The following is an 8,860-nucleotide window of genomic DNA, read 5'->3' as shown; positions in this document are numbered from 1 at the left end:
TGTAGACTCTCCTCTGGAAGTGCTACACCTGTACCTCTCAGGATGGGTAAATGCACTATACAACATATTAGAAAGAAATACAACAGTGCTGTAGGTGTGGATTCCTGCCAAAATGATCCTGTCAATGCTTTGGAATGGACTGACTCATTGGCAAAAACCCACAATCAAGACAGTCAAGAACAAAATGTATTAAAAAATACACATTTGCTTATGTTACTAAAAATGGTAGATTGCCAGAAGTGACTAAGAATAATTGCTTCTTTATGTTTCATTCTGCCTGTGCAATGAAATTAAATTGGTCTGCTTAGTCACATATTTTGCTTGGAGTCACTGTTTTACTCCATGAAAGTCAAAGGGTTTCATACATTTTATTTTAATATGACAACATAAGCATTTAGACAAATAATAAGACAAAATATCTCTCCTATTTTCAACAGAGTAAAAATAAGTTCAAATGTTTTCACTGACACACAGTTTAATGAAAGATATTGCTTGAGGGACTAGATTTTTGGAACATAAAGCACATCCTTGAGAGAGGTCTGTTAGGAAGAAAGTCATGAAATACTCCATGAAGCTACACATGAAAGCTTTTTAATTGGGTGATAATTGACTATTCTATTTTTTCCATTAGTAATATCTGGATCAGAATCAAAATTAATAAGAAGGAGTCCTTCCTTTATAATGATTTTAGGTGATTGTAAAACTGTTTAGTCCTTCTTTTGAACCTGAAGAGCAAATAAAAAGTTTGAGGATATTTGCTAAAGTTTATGAAGATCATGACCTCTTGCAGATTCTTTTTTTTATGTCATCCTATTTGCAAACAAAGGTTTTTTTATCTGTTTTTAACTGTTCTGTTTTCATCATTGAAGTCATAGATTTTGAATTAAGTGGTAAAAAGATAAATTTTCATGGTTACATCTCTGAATGAATTTGAAAGAAGATAAAGCAGAGGTATTTATGATATTTCATGATGAAAAAAAGATAATCTGTCCTTGAACCTTGTCCTCTAAGGATCAGTGCAGAGAGTCTTATTTTGATTAACTTGTAAAAGATGAATTAGGGATTGGGGGAAGGAGAACAAAGGAAAGGCGAATCCTTAATTACAATCTTAAGCAACTGTGTGCAATCATGTTTCAGGATTTTCTTGCCTGAATACATCTTGTTAAATTGGAACCATGCACTCAGACACTCCACAACTTGGAGAATGTAGATTGCTTCTAGTTGCTCTCTTTAAACCACTACTTCAGTTCACAAATGCCATGTTGAATTGCCTCCCTCTGATTAGAAGGGTGACATTGGAAATCACGTCTGAAAGTGAAGCTTAAAGACAAGAAACACATAACAGTTACATATTACATTTATTAAAATAGGTATGAATACTGCATTTGTGTATTCAAAGACTATAAACTAATTCAGAAATTAAAATTATTTTTAAAAAACCTTTGTGACCCAAACCAATTGTTTTATCCACATATTACTTTATTAGTGTTGACAGCACACTTCATAGTATAATGCATAGCAGGAATGAAAAGTAATTATATATTCACATTATTAGTTTGTTTATATCATGTTGAAAATATTCTTCTGGTAAATATAAACCAAAAGACATTGGTCAAGGTGCATCTCTTACAGTTGCCCTTGGTACAGTCCATTGTTCTAAAAACAGTGTGTGTTAAAAATATTTTTGTCCGTGAAAAAATGTCAGTTCAGCAGCTCTGCCAACATTTGGAACCTCTGCTTTTTTTTTTTTTTTTTTTTTTTTTCAGGAGGCGTGCTGACTCCTGGCTGATCACGTTTCAGTCGTAGATCTGTTTCATTCTGCAGACCCAAACGGCTTCAGCAGTGCTGGAAGGAGGCAGAAAGTTTGTGCTGCCGCTTTCCCGGCCGGACCACGTCCAAACAAAGCAGGTACTCATTTCCCAGAGCGGCTGCCCCGAGCAGCTCCGGGGTTGCGGGGCTCTGCGTGGGTGCTGCCGGGCACCAGCCCCAGCGTGACACTGAGCCTTCTCCTGCTGCCGGTGCCCTCTTTCCGCTCTCTCCACCCTTTATTCCGGGAAAGCACCCGGTTCAGTTATTCAACATATTTTTTACTTTTTTTAATGCTCTTCTCACTGCTCACCACCACCCCGCAGTATGGGGGGGCGTGACAGCAGCTCTAGGGAGACAGAGGGCAGCAGGGCTGCGAGGTTTTAAGTCTCCCGAGCAGGTCGGTGGTGGCTCCGTGCTCTGCCCGGGGACCAGGAGAGGAGACCCTGGCCTGGCCCCGCCGCTGCCCCACGCCGGGCAGGAGGACGGGCCAGGGCAGGGAGCGTGGGTTTCACAAGTGGCAGGCTGGGCAGGCTGAAAGGGCAAGGCTTTAAAGAAGGGACTCCGCAAGTTCGGTTTAGTTTTGCGACTTTGTCTTCACGCCTCTAAAGCTCAGTCGAAGCTTGTAGGACAAATTGCGTGGTGCGTTGAGGGGGGAAGAAGTAAAAAAAAAAAAAAAAAATCATAATAATAAAAAAAATTTTAAAAAATCTTTAAGTCTCTCCTTCAACTCCCCGTTTCAAATGCAAATAGGGAGAGAGATTGGTTCCCGCCCCACCCCCTAGCCCGGCTCCTGATTTTTATCCAAAGGACTCCATCTGTATATCCTGTCAAGGAGGAGGAGGAGAAGAGGCGGGGGGGGGGGGGGGGGGGGGGGGGGGGGGGGGGGGGGTAGTGGGGCCGGGCAGGCTGCTTGCTCCCTGGATCCCGCTTCAATAGCCACCGCTGGGTCTTCGGGAGGTACAAAGAGTCCCTGTGCCGCCTCCGCGCGCCCTCGGACGGAGCTGGCAGCCGGCTCCAGCCACTGAGCCGTGATATCCCCTGCCCAGAGCAGCATCCCCACCTCCTCTGCTTTCTCCCTCCCTCCCCGCTCCTTCCCTCCCTCCTCTTCCTCCTCCTCCCGCAGCCACGATCCGCACCCAGTCGGAGCTGGGCTTGGCACCGTCACCCACTTCTCCCATCGCGTGCCCAGCGGCTGCCTGTGCAGTGCCGCGCCGTGCCGTGGAGGAGGAGGAGCGGAGCAGCGGCAGCGCTCCCATCTCCGCGGGTGCGGGCGAGTGCGCGGGCGGGCGCGCAGCCCCCATGCCCGGTGGGCGCCCCGCCGCCCGCAGCCCGCCCCCCCTGCTTGGGAGCATCCCGCCAGCACTTCGCCGCGGAGGCACCGTCAGCCCTTGGAATTAAAATACTCACCACGCCGGGCAGACGAGGGAAAGGGGGAGCAGGTAAGTGCTGGCTGCACCTGTGCCTTTCCTTACCTTCCTTCCCCTTTCCGTTCCCCTCCCGCGTAGGCAGAGGGCGGTCGGAGCAGCTGCAGGAAAGGACTGTGTGCTGTTCCTCCGCACCCGCTCGCTCCGCTGCTCGGAGCGGAGCCGCTACTCTGCGGAGCCGCTGGGAGCGGCGCGGCCGCGGCCGTAAGTTTGGCGTTCCCCTGGCTGGGATCGGCCGCGGGAGCACCCGGCACCTGGTGTGGTGGGGAAACCGTGGAAAGTGAGAGCGCTGGGACTACAGGCGCGTGTGCACCTTCTGAGAAATAAGGGAACAATAGCATCACTCTTGACACTCTGGAGAAGTCTCACAGACAAGCGGGGAAGTGGGGTGGGGGAAGGGAGGACCACAGACTTCTGCAAAATATAGGCAGCCCAAAGTCCTGACTGTCAGTCCTTTCTGCCAAGCCAAAGTGGCTGTCTTGCTTGGGCTCAAAGTCTGGCCGTGATGCTACAGTGCAAAATATTACAGACACAATGAAATTTCCTGAGTTATTTCCCAGAGCTTTTGTCCTTCTATGTCAAAGATGTTCTAGAGTTTGCAAATGTTGAAATTATGGGAGCTGTTTCTTTGATTAGTATTCAGCTGGTAAGGCTAGCTCTGCAGTGCTTGGCTGATGCTGACCCTTCCCCCTCCGCCCTGTCCCCCAATCCATCCACATATCCACATGCTGGCATGTCCTGCTTTCCTACAATAGGCTGTGTATACCAGTAGCAAGAGGTTTGTCATCTGGATCCTCAGACTTCTAGTTGCTAATGGAGGCAAAAAATATCGCTTTTTGAAATACAGTTTAGCCTTTATTCTGTTTTCAAAAGGTGAAGTAGTTCAGGTGAGCCAAGATTCTACAAACGATGCCTTCCCTGGGATGTGGGAAAGGATGGGAGATGGATAATTGTGATGTGCTCTGATTCTGGGAACTGAAATGCTGATACTTTAATCTTTTCCCCTTGCAAGGATAAAATCTTATGTTCTGATAGATAACTTGCTCAAGCCAAACCAGAGACTTGAAAGGGCAGAGTATACTTCATAGTCTCTCTAACAAGACATACTGACTTGCAATTTTTCAGCTAAAACATAGGTGATGGTGCAGCTTTGCAGAAAATAAATTGCTTTTCCAGGACAAATAAATAAATACATAAAAGAGCCAAACTTTTGAGCATGCCGGTTTCTGAAATAGTCTCTCCTTGGCTTTGATGAGTGACTTTACTTTTCTATCTTTATTATATCTTCTAATTGTTTCTATGTTGCATTATTTGAGTTTGCAGGGAATTGTTACTGGTGAAAGCTAGGCACTTTGTTTCTGAGAAAGGTGGGTCTCTATAACCCCAGGGGCAGAGCTGTTTAGGTGGGCAGTAGCATGAAAGTTGCATAACTAAATTAAGTTTGCCTAACATGTAGCTTCTGAAGGTACAACAGGTCAACAGATAAAGATCAGCTGTGAAGTGATGCTGATTTTTTCTCAGCAATATTATAACAGTTTTAGCAATGCGGAAGTGAAGTGAGGATATTTGGAAATGGTACGATTGTGCCTCATTAGAGCTAGTTCAGTGCAACGGGTGTGTTACCACCTTTGGAGGAAGAAAAGAACACAAAACCCACTTAACAAACCCAAAAGAACTATCCAGGGACCATATGTGCTATTATTTTTAAGTCCTTTTACACAATTTTATAGCTTTTCAGTCTGCAGCTACCAGGGGATCTAATCTAGACATCTAGACACACGTTTATTTCAGGGTCATGAAGAAAGGCTAAGTAAAATTCAAAAAAAAAAACAATTGCAGTAAAATCCACAGTAAGGGAAGGCCTAGCTCTGACAGCTTTTAATATTAAGTATGTGCAATATCTAGGGTTTGAGTACTCGATAAAGGTTTAAAACTACCAGGAATATTAGGAACATATCAAAGGTAATAATCTGAGCTACCACTGAATGTTAGAAGTGTGTGTCAGTTAATGTGAGTGAAAATACAAACATCAGTAATATAGCCTATTTTCTTGCAAAAAGCCATTAAAGATTGCAGTTTTAATTAAGGGACATTTCATCCTTATAATGGGAGACTTTACTGTAATTAAAGTCTGATGTGGGTCATTAGAATAGTGTTAAAAGTCAGATGACAGCCTCACAACTCTCCTAAGTCTACTTTCATTGATTTAATAGCAAGGCACTATTGATTATTTGCTATTGATTTAGTAGCAAAATATTCTTATGTTTTCATGTAAAAGTGTAATTGCAAAGCATTTCTAGAACAGCAGATTAACTGTGAATTTTCTGATGAGAAGAATGGATACAATATCCACATAGATTTTCACCTCTCCTTTTCACATATGACTGTGTGTACGTACACGTTCCCACATTTTTCTATGTTTCTTCAGCAGTCAGAGACTTGACTGAAGAAAATCATTACTAAAGCAAGACCTTATATTTTTCTACTCCAACTTAAATTCCTACTTTGCTATAAACCTGGCTAAGCCTTTTCTCAAAGGGATTCAACTCACAAATTGACTCCCATGTGTGATGAAAATAGAAAATATTTTAAACTTCAAGTGGTTTACAGGTGAATATACTGCTTGGGAGTCAGTCCTAGTGATGTCTAGTAAGTTCTTGTGAGTGTTTTCAGTCTATTGACTTCAGTATCTGATGTGTTCAGCGGTTCTTCAATGAAGGCCTTTCTTGAGCCATTCCTTTTCCTTTAGTTTATCACACGCATTTTTTTTTCATGTACGCTTTCATGCTACTACTGGGTATTGTTTTCTTGTGGCAATAAAAATCATTAAATTCTATCTAGGAAGGGTGCATAAAATAGATGGTTACTTCAGTTCTGCCTGTCAAACCAGGCTTAACTCTAAGCAGTAATGCAGGAGTGCCTCCTCTGGGAATTCAGCAGTTCTGCAAGGAAGTCATCCCTAGGCATTATGTGACGCTCTTCAGCTGAAATGAGGCTGCAAAAATTGAGCTTGTGGAAATTTAAATATTTGCCTTGATTGGTCCCAGATCCACAAATACTGCTGGTGTTTCTTTTCAATAACTGATCAAATTAGCATAATCCTTCCCAGCAGCTTAGATCTTTCAAACGCACCATGGCAAGGTGAAAAACCAATAAAACCTTTCACATGGAGAAAATGATATTAGAAAAAAAAGATCTTTCTTCTGTTAATTTTGCATGGGGAAGAAAACAAACTTACCAAGAACCCAAACAATTTAGCACTCTAGACACGTGCAATCTTATGATCAACTGCAGAGCAGTATAAAAGACCAAAAGCTGTTGCCTAGCTTTCTTTATGAATTTTTTTAAAGCCATATAATTTATTGCAGTGTGCCTCGTGTTTTTCTGTCGTCTCATCAGGTCCTTTCACCTGAGTCAGAGGGTATTGGAGCCAGTTTAGTGTAACAGTGCCATATGTTTGGAGCAGTGATAGTTTTTTGCTTGATAACCAGATGCAGACTGCAGGATATGCACTACATTTACAGATCTCCCATGTGAATATTTAGGCCAGTTAGTGGCAGGAGGTTGTGGTCTGTAGTTGTAATGTCATCTGGCACAGGGAGTTAATAGGATTCATCATACCGCCTTGACTTGCAGAGCTTCATTTCATCACAGGGTCCCCACCTCTCCTGCTCCAAGGCACCCTCCTTTTCTTTTTTTCTTTCTCTGAAAAAAGTGATAACCAGACATTGCAATTGACATCATAATTAGACATGTTTTCTTCTCAAAACCTTTTTCTCTCAAGGATCACATTCCTGTTCATGTGCCTGTGGAGGAGTCTCCTGTAATATTTAGGACGTGTGACATGGAGGAGCTGCAGACTTGTAACAAAGGGGAATTTTCTCTGCCACTAAATGTAACACCCTGTCCAATGGGCTTTGTAAAATTGAATGTCAAAGCATAAATATTTCAGTGAGGGCAGTCCAGCTGTCAGGGGGCTCACCTGCTGGTTCTACTTTGTTTGAGGGATCGTGGTTCAAGATCCAGTGGCAACAGTCACCCTTGGAATTATTTCAACACCCTGGCTCTGATTTTACTGAATGACTAAAGTAGAGGAAAAACAAAAAACCCCATGGGATAACTGTGCATTGTTGACCAAGCTAATGCAAGATTTACTAGCAGGTGGTGGCTGCTCAGTCAGTGAGGTCCATATTTGCCCAGTAAATTTTGCAATGGCATCAAAAATTGAAGACATTTGATGAAAGGAGAATAATAGGGCAGGGAGGAGGATGAGGGAAGAGAAGGCAATAAAATAGGAATGGTAAACTCTTCAGTTACAACTCCAATGCGTGGCTGACAGTGAGATTTCAAACTAGATTAATGCAATCCAGACTGGTGGAGTTTAGTAATAGAAAAGGGTTTGGATATCCACTTCTTCCTGAAGCATTTTACACATTAGAAACACTTCAGGACAAAATATGCTGAAGGACAAAATCCTCAGTTGGGTTGAAGAAGTTGACAGGAAAATGATATGGTTCATAGATTAAGCTGGCACTGTGACACTGGTAGCAATGTGTGAGCAGAAGTCTGCAGGAATTTGCATTTTGGCTGCAAAGGTTAGGTGGTGCAAAGATGGTCTCAAGAGCATTCAGCAAATTGCCCTACAGGGCTGGGGAGATCTCAGAATGGGAAAGGAGGGCTTCCACGATGATATCTCTGAGTCTGAAAACTTGTCCTTATCTACTGTTGCTCATTGTGGCACGGAAACAGCAAACACTAGACTTGATGAGTTGTTTTAGAAATTATGGAGTGAAGCAAAATATTCAGAGAGATTTTCAGTGGGTGTAAATTACCCTTAATTGCTTGCAGTGAGGGGGATTAATTTCTTTAAGTTGAGGATCTTATTCATGATCAGAATGTTTTCAACAAATCAAGATTGCCCCTTGGAGACAGTGCATAATAGTGTCTTTTTGACATTAGCAGACTGTTTTGGCAAAGTAGAGTAGTAACATTCTTCAGTTTAGCAGTGTATACCAGTACACTGTGGCTTAAATATAGTTTACTTTTTGTACAGCAGATGGGAGAAAATGTAAGGTTTATGATGTATATTGAATGAAAAGGTTATTTTTTTTTTCAAATATGTATTCTTCAGTCTGAGGTTTTATATATCAGCCATCTATTTAAGAACATAAATGAGCATTTAAATATCTTGTGTATATTTTTTGTTTAGTTTTTTGGGCTTTGTGGGTTTTTTATTTTTTTTATTCTTACAGCTGTTCACTTGGACAGCATGTTACTGCTTAGTTGAAACATGCTACCTGCACTTTCCAGATCACATAGCATAGTCTCCAAATTACACACCAGTTCTATTACTTCCTATTTTTCATATTTGTTATTGCCAGGACTGCATGTAAAGCAAATAGGAAAAACAAGCTTAGATGTGAAAGCTAGAGCTTAATGCTTTAAATACACTAGCAGACAATTTTATTTTTAAAGGCCTAAGTTGGCAAAGTGTGAATGAGGAGATATGATTTGGTTTACCCCCTATATGGGGAGGGGAGTAGCATTTGGGAGATCAGAAACAAGATGTAAAGGTACACTTTTATTTTAGGGTAGTTAATGGTATCAAAAGTGTAAATATTTCTAAG

At 42.3% G+C, this 8,860-nt stretch overlaps 1 protein-coding gene across 1 annotated transcript in view; it reads left to right on the top strand.

Annotated features, from left to right (window-relative positions):
* Positions 1-3,112: 3,112 nt before the first annotated feature.
* Positions 3,113-8,860, top strand: part of LOC119697540 (cadherin-7) — an 83,035-nt gene continuing 77,287 nt past the window's right edge. The window contains exon 1 of the mRNA XM_038128414.1: positions 3,113-3,248. The gene's annotated coding sequence lies outside the window, so the exon portion shown is untranslated. The remainder of the gene's footprint in view (positions 3,249-8,860) is intronic.

The sequence above is a fragment of the Motacilla alba genome, chromosome 2 (genome assembly GCF_015832195.1).
Source record: "Motacilla alba alba isolate MOTALB_02 chromosome 2, Motacilla_alba_V1.0_pri, whole genome shotgun sequence".
Lineage (NCBI taxonomy): Eukaryota > Metazoa > Chordata > Aves > Passeriformes > Motacillidae > Motacilla > Motacilla alba.
Note: the sequence above shows the minus strand (reverse complement) of the source record. Positions and strands in the feature narration are given on the sequence as shown.